Source organism: Narcine bancroftii, chromosome 1 (genome assembly GCF_036971445.1).
Source record: "Narcine bancroftii isolate sNarBan1 chromosome 1, sNarBan1.hap1, whole genome shotgun sequence".
NCBI classification, from domain to species: domain Eukaryota; kingdom Metazoa; phylum Chordata; class Chondrichthyes; order Torpediniformes; family Narcinidae; genus Narcine; species Narcine bancroftii.
In genome coordinates, this window is record NC_091469.1 from 221,306,311 (window position 1) to 221,326,646 (window position 20,336).

A 20,336-nucleotide genomic window follows, 5' to 3' on the forward strand; every position below is an offset into this window, starting at 1 on the left:
AATATAAGTAAGAATTCAAACAAAGCAGTTACTGAATTTTGGCCGAGCCACAGTTGACTGGAGTTACAGTATCTATTTTATCCCTGTTGTTTCCATAAATTGGCAAAAGCTCTTTCTGGGTGTTCTTGATAAATGTGACTGTTCATGGATATCCTGTCACTATTTACCTAAATATACAACAGCAGTAGATCTCTGCCAAGGGTTTACCAGTGTTAGAATGTTCTATATAGAGACGCCATAATTTTCCAACTTTAGCAAATAGTACAAATAATTTTAAGGCTCCAATTCGGTCATGTGGTGAAAATCCCTGCTGCCATTGTGTTTGTTTCTTTGATAGTGTAAGATGTAAACTGAATCTTTCAATTAAAGCAATATTCAGATTTCAGATTTATTGTCAGAGTACATGCATAACATCACATGCAACCCTGAGATTCTTTTTCCTGCGGGTGAGGCAGAATGACCACTTATTTGTCGTGCAAAAAGGCTGTATACAGCATAAACATATAAAGAACTGTAAACAGATAATGAATGTAAACAAATTGTGCAATATAGAGAGAATTTAAAAAATTAAATTCAAGAACAATATTGGTCAAAATTGTGCTCTTATAATATGACCTCATTTATTGATGTCAGATATAGATTGGTACAATACAATTTTATGCACTAATTATACCTTACGCCACAAAAATTGTACAGTTTAAAATCTGAAATTCCAGACTCGTATTTTAGGTGTGGTACAGAGGTTGGAATATTTCTACATTTAACCTGGCTATGTGTGAAAGTAAGATCCTTTTGGTACGATTTGTCAGAAATTTTGACAAAAAAATTCATAGAAATTGATTTTCCATTGGAGCCAGAACTGTATTTGTTGAGCAATCTGATGATTATCGGCACAAAACTATCAAAATATTGAATACAGTTCGTGAGGATTGCTCTAGTGGTAGCCAGGAAATGTATATTTGTTACATGGAAGTTCGACTCCCCTCTATTTATTAGTCGCTGGAATATGGAAATGGAAATTTGTGCCCCCCAGAAAAGATCATTTATAATCTTAGAAAGAAATATGACGTGTTTGTTAAAATCTGGCAACCTTATTTGAATCATACTGGCTTAAGGATATAATTAACTTCCCTGAAAAGGTTTAAATAATATAGTTAGGTTAATAGCACTGAATTCCTGAAGATCAAGATGTGGACTAATTAATGAAAGCATGCTCAAACACCTCTTTTTTAATGTTAGCAGTTGGAGGAGGGTGAAATTTGGGCAATTATACGAGACTGTAATTTTAAAACACTGTTTACATGATGTGTGTAATAATGTTCTATATGAGTCTTGTAAAAATTAAAATAAAATATTTTAAATAAATAAATAGATATTTGAATAAAATGCACCAGTAAGAATCCTTGAGTTTGTGGTTGAGGAGTCTGACAGTGGAGGAGTTGCAGCTGTTCCTGAACCTGGAGGTGCAAGTCTTGTGACACCTCTACCTCTTTCCTGATGGCAGCAGCAAGAACAGAGTGTGTGCTGGGTGGTGTGGATCCTTGACGAATGCTGCTGCTCTCCGACGGCAGCGTTCCTTGCAGATGTTCTCGATAATGGGGAGGGTTTTGCCAGTGATGTCCTGGGCTGTGTCCATTATCTTTTGGAGGGCTTTACACTCGGGGGGTCTTGGTGTCCCCATACTATTCCGATGCAGCCAATCAACACACTTTCCACCACTCATGTTATGTTGTGTAATGAATGCAATGTTAAATTTTGCAAACATTTGAAGAATTTGATCACAGCATTGTACTCTTGGAACTCCACCTTCTTCACTATAGCTTCAGGACCCATGCCACCTTTATCGTTTCCAGCTACAAGGATAGCAACCATTATCATTCATCCTCCTTTTAAAAGAAATACACGTGATTGCTGCCGAATGGAAAAGCTGTCTGGAAAGTAATCTGGACCTGGAAGTCTGACTCCCAGCTGAGCACCACACTTTGGAGCATGGAGATGCAGAGCTGTGTTCACCTGGAGAAAATCACCTACAATCTGAGGAGGAGGCATGGCACGTACGTTGAAGTGTAGTGACCACATTGGAACACAGATGTGATTGCACTCCCAATTCCTTTCATTGAAATGAGCGGTGGATGGGGAGTTCATGCTAGATTGAAGAAATGACTCTGAGACCTGGTCAACATACCCCCATGTTTTTTTTTGTATTGTCTCTTTTGGTTTTTTTCTGAGCACTTTAATTTGGCCTATGTTACCTTTGGATTATTTCTGTGACCTATTTGTAACCATTGCTGTGTTTTATTTTCTTTTGTAACTAGTATGCGATTGTTGATTTATTGTTTTGGAGTGGGAGAGTGGGCAGGGGGAGGGGCAAGGGGAAGAAAGACTCAGTATAATATATTCTGTAGAAGGGGATGAATGTTCCCCTGTGTTGGTTGAAATGCATGTCTGTAAAATAAAAATAAAATATGCAAAAAAAAGTAATGAGCATTATCGTCTGACAGGGTTATATAATCATATTTATTAATCATATGATAGGTAAATTTATTTAATTTAGGTGACAAACACAATCTGCTGGAGGAACCCAGCAGATCGATAGCATCGATGGGTTTCAAAGAAGGGTAAACATTTCAGGAACTTCCTAATCCAGCATCGGTAGCCTTCTATGTGTTATGAATTTTAAGGTCTAGTGAGGTTGTTACTAGGTACTTGCTGCAGGTTATTTTGTGTTTCAAATGTCCTGATCCAAATCAGAGTGGCTGGGCGGGGGAGCATTCCAGTGGTGCCATAAAGGGTCCCAACCTGAAACGTTGACTGACCATTTCTATCCAGGGATGCTGTCCCTCCAGTATATTTTTTTTCACTCCTGATCCCTCTACTGCGAGCTCCTGAGGAAGTGTTTTCCTACCTATTGCCAAATAAACTTTTCCAATGTATTATCACTTTGTTGATGCTTCCTCTTCACCAAAGCCAGCTCAATTATTTTCCATTAATTGAAAAATAGTTCAGTATGATATTTATCCCCAATTTTTCTGTTGTACTTAAGTATACTTTTAATGAGTGAAAGAATTCTCAGTGCAGAATAACAAATCCATTTGTGTTTTCTATTAATTTTACACATACGTTCATATGCACTTATATTTGTTAAAATTTATTTGGACACAAATAGTGACCTCATGGAATTTAGCCCTCGTGGTTTAACAAGGACAAACAGCATTCTTTATTTGCAAAATGTCTTTAACACAGCCAAAGGTCCCAAGGTGCTTTCTGAATCATTATCTGCACTGCACATTCAATTGCAATTTACTGCTGTTCAACCATTATTATATTTGCATATTATTTAGGCATCTATGCCAGAATAAATTTGATATTTATTTCAAAATTGACATGATAGTTGTTCCTATTAGCGATGGTTGAAATTTGTCAGTTTTCTTTCACATATTCATATTATTCTCTGTTAACTTCGATTAAATACAAAATTACACTAATACAAACAGCACCATCCCAGAGCTCCACTTGTAGAGACACTATCTTGATTGGTAGGGAGGTATGACAGCCAGAACGGCTGTATATCTTTGTCAATGAGCCGACAGGATGCACAGGCAGCCCATTTTGATCAGCATATTGTGATGCAAATTGTGTCATTGCGCACAGTGTTTGACAGGCACCGAGTATGTTTTAATAAAATTGGTGTTGCATTAATAAAACTGTTCGGTCCTGTGGAAAAAATGATTTGCTTCTCATTCCCTTTACTTATTTTGGAAGAGACTATCATATGTCTCCTGACCTAAAATACCACTATTTTGATATCAGGATTAGCTTGCTTGATTTAGCAACTTAGCATTTTCAAATTTGCTCATACTTACACCACAGGATGTTTAAATGTTTGTAAGATGCACAGTGATTACAAAATTAATTATAGAGAAGCCACATCTGTAATTGTTGCAGTGAAAATATGAGTTGTGATTTCTCTGTTGCATTTGGAAAGATAGGATTTAAACCTGGAAAACACATTATAAATTGCCTAAACACTGTTTATTAAATGTTTTTCACCTCTCTTTATGAAAAGTTGTAGTTAACCTTGCAATTACACAGGAACTGTTGAAATCAGATAATTGATAGCAGGTAGAACCTAATCTGTAGGATTCAACATGCTGCCAGTCAGGTTATGTCAACTTTACTTTCTCACCCTGACTGGTTTGACAAAGAACACATGACCTTATTGCATCATTGCCTGCCTCATTTGATTGGTGAGCAGAGTTCAAAGTCACCTTACTACAATATTAGATGTAAAATTACCTGGTGCATTAGCAGCAAAAGCTGAAATCATTATTCTACTGGTCTTACAATTTCACACTTTATTTTTACCAAATAATAGCTTGCAGTTAATTATTGTAGGAATGTTCCTCTCATCGAGGAACAAGCAAATTTCAGGTGTGACTTTATTGTGGTGAGGACTATAAGATTTATCCTCCTCTTTCAGTAAAACTATTCATTACTAACATGGCTTAGGGTTTTTGTCACAGAGGTAAGCCCTGACTGTTTGATCTCTGGCCTACTTTTGTACAAAAAATTTAAACCTTTGATTATTGAAATTGCTATTCTCACTTTCTCACTTTGAAGAATAAGGATTGAAGGCGAGTCCCAGATCCTATTGCCATCTGAGCGTGGATCTGAGATAAAAAGTTCTTATTCACCCCACAGTTACCAATTAGTTCTGAATAGTTTGTTCAGCCATCTAAGATTTTGCATGTATCCCAATGCAATCTTCATATAAATTTAGAACCAAGCAACAAAAAGGAATATTAGTAAAAAAATGTAGGACCTTGAGAGCATGATGGACACAGAATAGAGTGCCAGTTTCAGATGTCTGGTTTCAGGTGCACAAACAATGTAGGTAGCACAAAGGAACTAAATGAGTATAACGCACACATAATACAGCCTCAATTTTAATTAAGATGGCAAAATGGAAGAATACATTGATTTTGAAGAAATGTGTGGAAAAAAAATGATTTTTTTTTCTGTTGTACCCAAATGAATGGCTGAAAAGGCAACAATCCAGAAATCAAGAACTTCATCCCCAAATGGAAAGGATAACCAATAAAAATAATGAAAAGAACAGAAGGACATTTCTGCAGCATTTTATAAGACACTGCCACCTTTGCTCTTTTGAATTGTTGGTTCAAGTTCTGAGCTGTATCATTAGGCTGAGATAAGATCAACTTTTGGAGCTCAACCTTTGTGGATCAAAGGAGGAAGAACATATAACACCATTTTTAATTCACTTGAACTTCGTGTTTACAAACAATTATTACTTTAAAGTGCAGAACTCCAATTAATCCAACCAAAGTTAAGAATGATTAATTTAACTATACCATTGAAAAGCTGATTGCAAGAAACTGCTCCGTTACTGACCAGTATGATTCTCCAAGCTTATTGCAGAAAATGCTTATTAATGTCAGCATTTGATAGTCTTTTGGACTAAATAAGCAAGAAAGGATCCAAGTTACACAATCTTTTCTCTTTGCTACATCCATGTTCACAGAAAACCTTTGAGTTCAAAGATTTGGGAATACGACCTCCCCCTTTCTAGTTGTTCACCATTTGCCTTCATTGTAAAGTTACATGTTTTCAGCTTTTAATTTCCAAAGCATGAAAAAAATTTGGCTAGCTTTTAGACCCTCTCCTCAAAAATATCCCAAACTTCTTGTTGTGACCAGAGCTCCTCATCACTTTGGAAATTCGACAATGTGATTGCTCATCTGTTTATCTTGAAGAAGACTGTTTCATTGCAGTTAACTGTTACCTATCGAACACCAATTACTGCAAGCTTCATGCCACAAGTTTGCTTTTGGCAAAAGTGCATTTATTTGCACTGTATTTGTTTTGTTTATCTGTATATGTCTTGGGTCTCGTTGTGTGTCTGCATGTTTTGAACCAAGGACCAGAGAGCGCAGGTTGAACTTGTACAATCGGATGATAATAAACTTGACTTGAGAATTGTAAAATTTGAGAATTTTTCTCTGCTAGCAAACTGTTTTTATAAAATGGTTAAATAAGCAGTGAATAAATATCTTCTCAGATAAGAAAGGATAGATTTGTTCTGTTTCATGACTAGTTCAGTATGGTGCATGCCAAAAGTCCTGAGCTTGAAGATTCACATTATCTGAAAGTGTGTCCATGTTAGAGAATGAACAGGTAAAATTTATAATTCCATTTTGTTTTAATTAAATTACTGTTTTCTGGCTCTGTCCAAGATAAAGAACTCAAGCGTTAGTTATTTTTCTGTATGTTGACAAAATTATAAATGTAAAGTAAATATATAAGTAATAATTATACCTAGAAACATTTCAGATAGCAATCCAGCCTAATTAAGAAATCAACTAACATATTCTCTCCTAGTGAAACCGGTACCAAAATATAATGTTATGGCTCTCTCACAATTACATTGACTTCTGCACACAATAAGTTGGGTTTTTTTTTTAAAAATGACAGTCATAGGAATGCCACAGTATCTTCATATTATATTACAGTTTCATAATTTCAAACTATGAAAGAGCATTCTGAATTTCCCTTTTGTTTCATTACTATCTACCATTTGTTATTTCAAATACTCGTGTTATTTCTTGATCCAGGTCAGTATCACAAAGTCTGAGTTTGTTAGTTTGCGCTTTTTAAAAATTGCATCCAAAATAAGATTGCTAAGTTGCTAGTCATTTTGTGTTGTGAGCTTTTGCCTTTAAGTGCAATTGGTGTAAGGTTAAAAACATCACGAGTTGGGACCGGAGAAGGAGTCACCCAGTAACAGGATGCAGGTGCGACCTTGTACGCTCAAGATAAGTGTGGCAATAACAAGATGATGTGCAGCAGACTAACAGAGAAGGGTAGCAACAGCTTATTCATTGGACAATGTAATGGTATGATAATTTACTAAGTACGTGTCCTGAGGTATTAAAAAAACACCACTTAGTCGGGGTCACCAAATTGTTAGGTCTGCTTTGTTCGAGAATGAGTGAGTCAGACACCAGACTGAGTTGAAATCAAGGTTCTTTATTACCGGATTGTAACACTTGCAACTAACAGTGTTAGTTGGAGAAGGCGCATTCTCCCGATATCAGCAAGTGGTGTGTTTTTTATACCTCAGGACACGCACTTAGTAAATTATCATACCATTACATTGTCCAATGAATAAGCTGTTGCTACCCTTCTCTGTTAGTCTGCTGCACGTCATCTTGTTATTGCCACACTTATCTTGAGCGTACAAAGTCATACCTGCATCCTGTTACTCCTTAGTACTGGGTGACTCCTTCTCCAACTCATGATGTTTTTACCTTACAATGGTTACACAGTTTATATATCACACCCCAAAAGTTTTTTTTTTTTTTTTAAATGGGATCCAACATTATCAGATAGATGTTTTCGCTGTAAGAAGGAAATGGGAACAACAGTACATGCAATTTGGGCATGTGAGAAAGTGAAAAAGTTTTGGGAAGATCTAAATCAGGTATTAAATAAAATCACAAAAAGCAACATACCAAAAAATCCAGAGATCTTTCTTCTAAGTAATTAATATAAGAAGTAAAGAATTAGGCCTCAAACTGGATGAAACACAAAAAAGATTTATTATGATAGCCTTAGCTGTCGCAAAAAAATGTATAATGTCAACTTGGAAATCAGAGGAGAGCCTGAGAGTACAGCAATGGTACGTGGAAATGAATAAATGTATTCCATTGGAAAAAATAACATATGAACAAATTTGGGAATCATACATGGAACATAACAGAGAGGGCTTGCCTCGGACCTCCACCCCCTAAAATGATAAAATGATAAGAAGACAAAATGACTTGATCCAGTAGATTAGACAAATTTCTTGTTTATTTTCATTGTGTGATGACATTGTTTAATGGTTTTATTGTATTGTATATGTTGAACGTTTAATGGGCTTGAAGGGGGTGGGAAGGGAAGGGGGAATAAAAGGGGAGAAAATGCCACTGTATATATTTAAGAGGGAAATGTTTGTATGTATTTTGATTGATATGTTTCACAGTGTGAAATTTTTTTTTAAATTAAGAAGAAGTGGGTTGAGAATGGTTCAGACATAATTTATGTGGAAGCTTCACAGCAGGTGAGAGAAGAGTCGGGTTTGGTTTCAGAATAGTGAATGCATACTGTCCAAGCCATTGCAGCATTCACACTTCTTTCCACGTTAATGTAGCTATGTTCTGTTAGACAAGTGAGCAAAGTAAGAACTAATCATAGATGAAATAAAATAGATGATAGCATGGACCAGAAATGCATGTCAAAAGCTCCATAAGATAAAATGACAAAATGGTTATAATCAAGAGAAATAGTGGGTAGCAAAGCACAGTTTTTTTGAAGTTCTGGAGAACAGGATGGTAGGGCAGACGTACAACAGAGAGGGCCAGGGCAAAGTATCTTATCTGCAAATAGAAGATGAAAATTCCTTGTGGCTTCAACTGGAGTCTCACCCAATCCTGAGAATGGGAGTAGATTTTCAAAACATCCATGCCTGTATTCTTAGGCAATTCCATGACATTCTTTCTTATATTGGATTGGAAATATTTTTTTTTAAACCGGATTTGATGCAAAGTAAATCTAAAGTCAATTTTTCTTTTACTCTGAGAAAGCAGGGCATTCTCTATTTAAAAAAAAAACCTAAAATGGATGTCGGTAGCACTCACTGCAGAGCGGACATCAATTGTAGTCAGGCATACTGCGTGGCTGAGTGGAAAGTTAATTTCTTGAGCACTGGACTGTTTCCAGACTGAAAAACAGACCAAAATATGTTTGGTGAACTATTTTTGTTTGATCATCAGGGAGAGATGGACATCATTCCCATCATTAAAATGCACATTGTCTGATTCATCCCATGTACAAATTAATAAAAAAGACTGTGCAAACTATTATTTTTGAAGACAAAAGCTCCATAAATGTGAACATTCTTTCCTGTGTTTTGCAGAGCCTGTGGCAAATCAAAACTAAAATTAACACTTTAAGGCCTTTTTTTGAATTGAATTTAATCACAATCGTTTGAGAGCTTGCAATAATTTACAATGGAGTTCTGAGAATATTTAAAAGGAAATAAAAGCACTAATATAACTTTCAATACCAAATATACTTGACACATGACATTGCAGAGTTCTACAGGTTCTCACCTTATGTGTTCAGAGCACTGTTGTGGATATAAGCTTTCCACAGGAGCTCCTACCCGGCAGAGAGACAGGTGGCTCAATTAGAGAAAGCTTATCTGCCTGGGTGGGCAGATCATTATTTGAAACTTACTTTTATAGGACGTATCTCCCTCATAAGTATGCAATAATCATGTGCATTACATCATATCACTAGAGTCTGTTGTCAGTGAGCGCACACTGCTGCTCCTGTGGGCCTGCGACTTGAGGGAGGGGCAGCTGAACCAAATCCTCCCCCACTCCTCAAGTAGCTAAAGGCCCAGCTTCATTCTCAGCTTGAATGTTTAGAAACCATCACTGTTAAATACCTCAGTGCACTACTTAAACACCAACAACAGCATTAAGGGGCCTTGCCAACATTAAACATGCCTTTGTGTTGTGAAGATTGTATTCTGCCACAATTCTGTAGTGTAACCCAGGCTCACTTACTGCATGGCTTTCTCTTCTCCCTCTCTCATTCTCTTTTTTTTTTAACATTTGCTGAATTGAGTCCAATCTCTTTGTTTTTTTTGTCTTCTCTTCACCCCTGAGTGGCCGAAGCCGCCATTCTTCCAACGAAGCGTGTTTAAAAGCAACCAGAAAAGAAAACCAAAAGGTGCAGCTTAGGCCCATAATTAGCCTTGATCCTTGGAGTCTAAAATATTTTAACGCCAGGTTTCTGATTGCACTAGGCAAAGTGGATTTAGGAATGCAGCAAGTAATTAGGTCTGTGCATTGAAGTGTGGAGAGCATTTAAAAGTGAATGGGTGGTTACTACATTCTTTTCAGGCTTTTTTTTCGATATCTTTTCTTGTGCTCTGCTGTTGTATGTGATGGGTTTATTGCAGTTTTCACGCTTTGGAAATAGAAGTGATATTATATTCTGAAAGTTGGTTTTTGCCTGCACTCTTGAGTTGGAAACCAAATTAGAAAAAAAAGAGAGATTTTACTTCAGTAACAGCAAAATCACATTGGTGTTTATTTTTCTTTTAATTCAAATGCCTCTCATCTATTTTCTCTCACAAAGAGGCTTCACTTGTGCCAATGCACCAATTCTCTGCCAAGATGAATTGTGGGTGCCCCTTTGACAATTATTCTGATATTGGCTATTAAAAGATAAGGAAGATTTATCTCAGCTACTCCCTTTACACTCTGAGATATGCTTTGTCTCTTTGCAAAAACTCACATTGGAGCTTCGAATTCTCAGTGCAGCAGTAACAATCTGAAATCGGCATATTTTTACTGTCCAGCGTGCTGACTTGGACAGTCACACTAGCATCCAATAAAATATTGCATTCTGCCTGACAATGTCAGCCATTATTTTTAATAGAGAACAAAATTAGGTAATGTGTTAAAAAGGTTGCTAATGTTGTATCATTCATTATCTGCTCCAGTTCAAGATTGATTTCTGCCTAATTGCTTGGCAGATCTTTTTTCTAAAAATGCCATGGCCTATACCAAAGCATACGGAAATGAAAATTGTGTTAAAACACTATTAACATATTTTGTACATATTTCTGAATGGAAAAAAAGACTGCTACTTAATAATGACTCCAGTATCAGAGGCTATTCAGCCCATCAATTCTATGTCAACACTCAGAGTCAGCCCATCAGTCCCATTCCCCCCCTTCCTGTAACCTATTCTTTCTTATGTGTTCATTAACTGTCTTTCATTTCCTTCCACATACATACATGAGGGGTAATCCATTATTAATTTTCATGTCAACTAATTTTTTGTTCAAAAACTCAGAAAAAACATTTTATTTTTTTCTTAAGTCACCAATGTTTAACAGATAAGTGCGTAACAATGTGTCTGTATACCAATACGGCATAGTTGAAAAATATTGAAGCTGCATTAGGCAAGTTCTCATATATTTCTGAGGGAAATTAAGCCAATTGATAACACCTTATGGATAACTGGTGCATATTAGACCTGTTGATTTGGCATTCAGCTTGCCCAACTGACGTCAACAATTGTGAAATGCCCAGAGTTCATCCCTGACGAGATTTTCAACCTGATTTTTTTTTTAGAACAGTGATTAATCCTGTTTGCTCACGGAAGAAGCAGCTTTAAATAATGCTGACAGCTTTAAATGAATTTTAATTCCAATCTCTTCTCCTCTGAAGTCACGGGCAGAATACTGCCCCAAAACACTTCCAAACAAATAGACTCAAATTGGGATCCCAATCAGTGCACCTCCCTGTGGTCAGCAGGCTCCCCCACAAATTGGAGAGTCAGAAATTTCAGAAGAATTCCTTCAAAGACAGATGAGGTTCCATATTTATTAGAGGAGAAATGAATTTAAAATCGAAGAAGGATATTTGACAAAAGAGATGGCACCAATATATTCCTCCACTGATTAATACAGTTCTCACCTCTCATTGAATGGACACACCACTATACAAATGGCTGTTTTTCAGTTATTGGATACTACTGGCAAGAAATGAATATGCTGGGGGAGGGGGCGGGGGCAGAGGAACTTACTTGGTCTTGTGTCTAATTCACCATTTGACCTACCTTTGAGCTGAAGATTAAAAATTGGCACATATTCCTCTCTTGAGGAACTTGTATTACACACATGAACACTGGTCACTGCCACTTTATTTGAGTTGTATCCACGTTGCCACTGAGCAGCAGAGTGTTGCACAACCAAATCCCCTGAATCCAGGTATTACCATAGTCATGTTCCAGAAATTGCTCTGCTCGTCTCACTCTAAGATCTCTTGTAAACTTGATTACTGACCAAGTTGACCAAATCTCTCCACAAATGACATTGCTGCTATCCTGGGAGTTCACCTGATGACCTCTTTCAGGTGTGGTGTCAGAGAGCTCCAGTATAATTGTAATAAGACTCAAAATCTCTGGCACATACTATCCATCTTCTTGACTGTTTAATTCACTTGCTTGTTTGCCTTCATTACTGCTGTATAAGGGCACCTTGGTCCTTTTTTTGATGATCAATTCCTCATCTATCTCCATTTCAGTATATTCTACTTTTCTGTTTTGTCTTCATGATTATCCACATCGTACTGTATCAGCCCAGCAGTTGCTCACTCAGTCAGACTGTCTAACTTGCTGGAGGCTTCTTTGAATTCTCCTCACAACTCACAATCCTACCAAGTTTGCAATCCCACCTGTAAACTTAGAAATTCCACATACAGTGAAACTTGGACTTCAGTGCTCTAGTTAAAAAAGTGGGGTTTATTGTTCAGAATGTAATCATTCTTGCAGTTCAATCACACCTCCCCACTAACTATCATCTCCATCAATTTCCTCTGCACCTTCTCTTAACAAGGGCTTTATAAGGGAGTGGTTATGCAAACTTTCAGAGGATGAAATGTTATCGTGTGAAAGAAAGGAATGAATGTGCAGTGTATTCATTTTCTTCCTTTGTCATGTTCATTAAGTGTTTCCAAAATCAATGTTGAAGTCCTGAGAGTGAGATCATTGGAATCCCTCAAGATAGCATATCATAGGTACATGGGGATCGTTGCTTTTTCCGTTCCCTGCTGCAGCTTTCTCTCCCCCACACTGGTCCCGATCAAGGCAAGTCAAGAATGAGCACCAACCCAGAGACCGTCCATTGAGCTGCGACGGTCCTTGCCTTCCCCCGTCCCCCCACCCCCCCATGTTAATGTTCATTATTGCCATTGTAGTATGAATAAATGGTCTTTTTCTACAGGTGGGGGGAGGGGGTTGGTAAAGACACAGGCTTGTATATATAGTTATACATTATACATGTGTTCCTTTTCATTATATGTGATCGTGACCTGCCATCGTTGGCAGGATGCAGTATATGACTGTACAAGCTTGTGTGAAATATAAATAAAATATTCAAAAGTCAGATAGCATAAACTTAATAGCATCCAAAACCTGGGGTCTGTTGCTCCTGGCTGTAACTTACTTGAGGTTAGGCTGGCCTTAAGTTTTGGATGCTCACTCTCCATTCCTTTCTGTGCATACAAAATACTCCATTGGCTAGTTTTTAAAAGGGAATATCTCCCTTCAGCACAACGACCTCTATTTTTTAAATTCATAAACTTGTTATTCAATCTTCATGCCCAATATAAAATATTTTGTTGAAACACTGTCAGTGAGTGGGAGAATGCAACCAGCGTGAAGCCTAACCAATGAAGGAGCTCTTACACCAGGCCACATATTCATACAAAATAGAGCTCTGCATTTTACTGATTGTTATAGAATGCCAGTGAATATGACTAAAATTCTTTTGTGCATTGCAGGATTTATATGTACCATGTGTTAGAAAGCTATTGTTCAATATGTTCGTGTACCCACTGTGCCTTTCACAAAATTCATGGAATTGCTTCTGGGTCCACAACACACAGGGACGAGCCCAGCTACATGCCATGGTGCTGAATGGCACACAAGTTGTTCTCCAGGAAATTGTCTAGTCATGGAGGAAAAGTCCTTCACACCATATGTGAGGGTTTCTCTGGCAGTTGAAACCTGCATGAGTCTTCCTCAGGCCATGGTGTCTGGTACTTGGAAGCACAGAGAGGTAAATGAACTTTGCTAAGAAATTACCCATCTGCCTCCTATAGGCCTCTCACCGTTGCACACTACATTCAATCTGCACTATCTCTGCACAATCACCCCTCTATCCCTTTCGACAGCTGATTTATTCCATACTTCTCCAAAAGCCAATTCTAACATGCCAAAAGTTCATCCTGCCTTTGAATTCTCTCATATGTGGACTTGCTCCCTTCAATGTATCATTACTACTAATCTATGTATGAAATCAGTTCATCCACTTGCTTCTTCAAGGCAGAATGAGCAGCGCAAAAGCCTTTGAGCACTTTAAGCACGCAAGGCCTGTGTGATTCTGCTAGACACTTTGGGCTTCGTGCACGACAGAATTTTGCAGTGAAAAATCCCTCCTCAAAGCTTGCACTAACCCTGCACACTACTAGTTAGGCATACCTTTCAGTGGCTACAGAGATTTTCAAGAGCAGTATATTTCATCACCTATCTTTCTGTATCGTTTTGTATTTCATAATTCAAAATGAAGGTGTCACCACATTGTGGCTTTGAAACCTTTGGAAAGCCACTTGCAAACCTACTAACTGTGACAGTTGGGGCCTCCACATGCACCAACGCTCTGCCAAATAAATGTGTTCACCCTCATCTGTAGCTGTGAGTTTGAAGCTAATGGAAAGTGAACTCTCATCTGCCTCAAATTCATTTTTCCTCTTCCTGTTCCATCGTACAAACAGATGGGGAACATACAAAAATCTCTGAATATTGAATCGCTCACACAAAAAGAATTACAGGAAGTTCTAGAACTTTTCAAAGTATTGTTTGAATGAGCTTCAAATGTAAGCAGATCCATTACAAGCTGAATGCATATGATATCCAATGTGTGCTTGAATGTTGTAAAAACTAATCTCAAAAGAGATCCTTTGTTTTTCATTTTCATATAGACTTTTTCTCGTGGCAGAATACATCAATATTGATATGCTGGTGAAAGATATGTAATAGAATGTTTTTAAAAAGTCATGATCATATCTGACAATTACTATGATCTCTTATTTCAGCTTACAAGGATCTAACAATGGAGGTCTTAGCCAGTCTGTGCCACATTAATATTTTTTTTCCTAGAAATTGGATTATACCAATTTTAAAAATACTATGACCATTTATTTAATTGAATTATTGTCACATGTATGAAGATGTAGTGAAAACCTTTGTTTTGTGTGCTATTCAAGCAAGTCAATTTATACTCAAGTGCAGCAGGTAGTACAATAATACACCAAAAATTGCAGGGTGTAGTGTTATAGTTAGTCAGAAAGTGTGGAACATCATGTTACTCAGACAAAGTGCAGGATATAGTGAAAAAAACAGTTAAACAATGCATCTGCATCATTTTTGATGAATGAAAGACCCATCCAAATGTCTAACAACAGCAGAAATGGAATTGTCCTTGAGTCTGGAGCAATGTTCCCTCTAATTTTTAATCGTCAGTGTGCACAAAAATCTTATGCTGTGCAAATTATTCCCCTGTGACAAAAGTATGTGCACACTGAATGCTTGTGCAAATGTAAACTTGAAATTGTTTCAAGATAATTTTGACACCTGGCTAATAAAACTGTATTGGCATATTTTAATACAATACAAGTATGATTGCATTCTATGAAGTAATGTACTTAGTTAAGATTTTATTTTATACTTTGAAGTATTTTGTTCCATTTGTGGGCACATTGATCTCCTTTGTGCGCTGGTTGCAAAACGTGTGGGTGTGCACATACGCACACAGCTTAGAGGAATCAGTGGTCTGGGGGTTCATGTTTTAAAGCACGTCTTTTTTTTCAAAAGAAGAAGGTACAAGGAAGAACTGGGGGTGGGATAAATCTTTTTGTATGTTTGCAGCTTTCCCAAGACGGTGTGTGATATAGATCGAATTAACTGTAGTGATAGGATTGGTTTATAACAAGCACAGCTAGTCTCCTTTGATCTTTCTAGGACTCCAGATGGGAGTATGTTCCTTCATTGTCCAATTATACTAACATTTAGAATAGATTCCAAACATTTTCTTATCACTGAAGTTCAACCAACTAGTCAGAATTTATTTGGTTATTCCTTCGACCCTTGTTGAAATCATCCTCTGGTTTGATTCATGCAGTCGGGGAAAAATTGTAGTCAGAGTCTCTGCAATTTTCTCCCTTACGTCTTTTAATGGCATCACAGCCTGGTTTGGAAACTCGAGTTCCCCTCATGGCCTGGTTTGGAAACTTGAATGCAGCAGAAAGTGGTAAACCTAACCAAGTCCATCACAGGCAGCTACCTCCTATTCCTATCATCCCGGTGACATTTTCTCACAGTGGCCTTCCTTCCAGGTTCAAGAACAGGCTTCCCCCTCCACCCCCCAACACACCCAAGGCATCTGAACTTCCCTTTACTACTTTAAACATAACATTACTCCAGGGCCACCAAAGAGCAGTAAATATCACAATTTCTTATGCACTAACCATAATTCTGTTTATTTCAAGTTTATTGTCATATAATACGTCCCAACATACAGTGATAGAGGATATTTTTATTTATCTACACTTTTATCTTTCCCTTTTTCTCTCATGCATCTATACTTGCTTTTTGTTAACATATTTTCCATATGTGTAGCTGCAGCAAGTAAGAATTTCAGTCCATTTGTATATTGTACAATAAACTCATCTCATGTCAATGTGTGATAAATTACAATCATAGAAATATACAGCATGGAAGTTGGCCATGGCCCCATTACATCCACGCTGACCAATGGGCTGACATCCACAATAATTCCATCTCCCTGCATTGGCCCATACCTGTTTATGCCTAAGCAAATCTTGCAAGAGCTCATCCCAAAACTTCTTAAATGTGGCCAGTCACCCTGCTTCAAACACTCTTTTGGTCAGTGCATTCCAGGTGCTCACCACTCCCACTGTGCGAAAGACCCCTCAACATCCCCTTTGAAACTCTTCCACCTTAACCCAAATCAATGTCCTTATTGTCTTGTCTGCCTCTAATATTAAGAAAAATTGCCTGCAGTTTACCCTATCAAATACTTGTCATAATTTTATATATAGTTTAATCATATTCCTGCTTAACCTCTACTGCTCCATGGAGGACAGACGAGTGTCCACACAAAAGTGAAATGCTCTATCCCAGGTGAATTTCCCCTGTGCCCTCTCACATCTTTCACACCCTTCTCAAGGGTGGTATCCAGAACTCCACTCTAGTTGAGTCCTAATCAAAGTGTTTTAAAAATGGATCTCAAAACCTCTCTGTCCTTGTATTCAGTGCCTGATTACTGAATGCCACTAACCCATATGTCTTCTTAGTTTTATTATCTGTTTGCGCTACCACCTCTGGAGTCTCTGGATTTGTGTTCCAATGGCCCTTTGCTTATCAATGGTGATTAAGATCCTACCACTCATGAGAAGACTTAAAATACATCAACTCACAGTGATCTGGGTTGAGCGGAGGAGCTGTTAAAAAGAAGTGGGAGAGGTGGGTGCTTGTTTAAAACTCTTCATTGGCCAATTAGCTGTAGCCAATTAAAGGAAGGGAAGATCAAGCGGAGCGGCCATTATGTGAGTTGCCCAGAGAAGGTGTGGGACTTTGAGGCTTTGGATTGAAAGGCTTCCCGGTGGAGGTATAAGAGTTGAGGCAAAGTAAGGAAAGTCTTTTCTAACTCTTTCCTCTTTAATAGACAGTGGGAATGGCAGCCAGGGCACAGACATGATCCTCTTGCAGAACTTTGATAGTCAGGGAAGTTAGCATTATCCCTGACGACTTCATTTGCGAGAGGTTCATTCAACTGCACAACCTTACAGACCATGTTAGGGAATTGGAACTGGATGAACTCCAGATCATTTGGGAGGCTGAAGGGGTAAGAGACCGGAGTTACTAGAATGCAATCACACCTTGAGGCAGGAGGAAAGTAGCTCGGTGACAGTCAGGAGAGGAAAAGAATAGGCAGGCAGTGCAGGGCTTCCCTGTGCCCATTCCCCTCAGCAGCAAGTATACCCCTGAGGTATCTTGGCCAAATAGCAGCCATACAATTAGTATTGTATATCAGCTCTGAGCCTCAGAAGGGAAGGGTGAAGACAGATAGAGCAATAGTCATAGGGGACTCAACAGTCAAGAGAACAGATAGGAGATTCTGTGGCAGCAAAAGAGACTCCAGAGTAGTGTGTTGTCTCCCACGTGCTCGGATCCATGATGTCTCTGACCGGATGCAGAATATTTTTAAGGGAGAAGGTGATCAGCCAGAAATCGTGGAACATATTGGCAGCAATGACATAAGCAGGACTGGGGTAGACTGGGTGCAAGGTGTATTGAGGGAATTGGGAAAGAGACCGAAGAGCAAGACCTCCAATGTGATCGTTTGGATTAGTGCCGATGCCACGAGCTAGGGAGGGAAGGTCAGAACAGGAAGGTGTCACAGACAAATGCGCAGCTGCAGAAATGGTGCAGGGGACAGGGATTCAGGTTATTTGATCATTCTAACCTTTTCTGAGGGAAGAGGTGGGATCTCTACAATTGGAATATGGGTTACACCTAAACTTGAGGGAAATCTTGGCAGAAGTTTGCTGATGCTGTTGAAGGTGGGGGGGCCGGAACTAAACTCAAAGGAGGGTGGGAACCAAAACGAAGAGGAAGAGGTGGTTGGCACACAGTAGGGGCAGCTGATTAGGAGTTTGTGTGGAAGGACAGGCAGACAGAGCAAATTAGCAACCAGTGGGATGAGTTGCAATGCAACAAAGATAGAGTCAAAGGGCTAACGGTTTTGTATTTAAATGTATACAGCATAAGAAATAAAGTGGATGACCTTGTAGTACAGCTACACATTGGTAGGTGTGATGCTGTGCTCATCACAGAGTCATGATTAAAGGATGGATGTCATTGGGAGATGAATATTCAAGGATATATAATGTGCCAAAAGGAGAGACAGGTAAGCAGATGGGATGGCATGGCTCTGTTGGTAAGGATCAAGATTAAATCATTAGAAAGCGGTGACATTGAACCAGAAGATATTATTGTGGGATGAGTTAAGAAATGGTAAGGGGGAAAAGGCACTATTCAAAGTTATATACAGACCTCCAAACAGTAGCTTGGATGTGGACAACCAGTTACAACAGAAAATGGAAAAGGTGTGTCAGAAGGGCAATGTTGTGGTAGTCATGGGTGATTTTGACGTGCAGGTAAATTGGGAAAACCAGGTTGGAGCTGGATCTCAAGAAAGAGAATTTGTAGAAAGCCCACAAAATGACTTTTTAGATCTATTTGTTGATGAGCCCACTAGGGGATCGGCAGGACTGGATTGGGTGTTGTGTAATGTTCCAGAAATGATTAGGAGCTTAGAATAAAGAAACCATTTTGGGCAATAATCACAATATGATTGGTTCATTTTGAGATTTAACAAAGAAAAACTAGATGTGTGAGGAACTGGCCAAAGTAGATTGAAAGAGGGCCTTAGTAGGGAAGACAGCAGAGCAGCAATGGATAGAGTTTCTGCAAGAAATTTGGAAGGTGCAAGATAAATACAGACCAAATCAAAGAAATATCCAAATGGAAAAATGTCAGAACTGTGGTTGATGAGGGAAGTCAAAGCCAACGTAAAAGCAAACAAAAAAGGCAAACAAGGAAGCAAACAATCGTGGGAATGCAGAGGATTAGGAAGTTTTAAAAAAACTTGCAGAAAGTAATTAAAACTCAAGGATGAAAAAGATGAAGTATGAAAGTAAGCTACCAAATATTATCAAAGAGGATACAAAAAGCTTCTTTAAGTATATAAAGAGGAAAAAAGTGGTTGGAAAGATGTTGGAGTCGATTGTCAAGGATGAGGTTACAAAGTAATTGGAGGAACATGACAAGTTGGGCCAAAGCCAGCATGGTTTCCTTCAGGGAAAATCTTGCCTGATAATTTTTTAGGAATTCATTGAAGAAGTGACAAGCATGCTAAAGGAGATGCAGGGGACGTTGTGTATTTGAATTTTCAGAAAGCCTTTGGTAAGGTGCCACACATGAGGCTAATCAACCAGATAAGAGGGAATGGTGTATCAGGAAATATACTATCATGGGGAAAGCACTGGCTGATTGGCAGGAAGCAGAAAGTTGGAATGCAGGGATTATATTCTGATTGGCTGCCAGTGCAAATACCGCTCCACAGGGGTCAGTGTTGGGGCCACTTTTTATGTAGAAGATTAATGATTTTGATCATGGAAGAGGAGCAAGTAGTGCGTGTCTCAAATATCCCTCTACCTTGAGCTTTTTACATGAAGGCAATCTCAGCAAATATTCAGGAAATTAAAATACCCTTATTATATTATAATGCTATTTTTATTGTATCTAATGCCTGCCTCTATTTCTTGGTGATTGCCTACTGGTCACTCTAATATTCCCACAGCAAAGTGACAACACCTTTTTTGCCCCTAACCTCTCCCCAATGGTGAACTTATTTTCTTATCATTTCATAAGGAGAAGGTGTTTCATTTGGAAACACACTTCTGGCTGTACTTCTCTACCCTGTCCAATTGTAATGTAGATCACAAACAGAATTTAAAAACCTTTCAAAGTGTGGTTTGAAACTGTAATATCACTGTAGTAAATCTTCAGTATTTTTTAATATCCAATGCTGAACAACTTTTTAA

At 38.3% G+C, this 20,336-nt stretch overlaps 2 long non-coding RNA genes across 3 annotated transcripts in view; one reads left to right on the plus strand and one right to left on the minus strand.

Moving 5' to 3' along the window:
- LOC138739324 (uncharacterized) overlaps window positions 1–20,336 on the plus strand; it is a 73,223-nt gene that overhangs the window by 45,291 nt on the left and 7,596 nt on the right. Inside the window, exon 3 of one of the 2 annotated variants that reach the window (XR_011342168.1) lies at window positions 1,821–2,344. The exons of the other annotated variant lie outside the window; for it this stretch is intronic. This is a non-coding gene — a long non-coding RNA (uncharacterized lncRNA). Of the gene's footprint in view, window positions 1–1,820; window positions 2,345–20,336 lie in introns of those variants that run through there. 2 annotated transcript variants of the gene reach the window in all.
- LOC138749410 (uncharacterized) lies at window positions 5,123–9,264 on the minus strand. The gene is made up of 2 exons (XR_011348629.1): window positions 9,174–9,264; window positions 5,123–5,234 (listed from the first exon to the last, which is right to left on the minus strand). It is a non-coding gene; the product is annotated as an uncharacterized lncRNA (long non-coding RNA).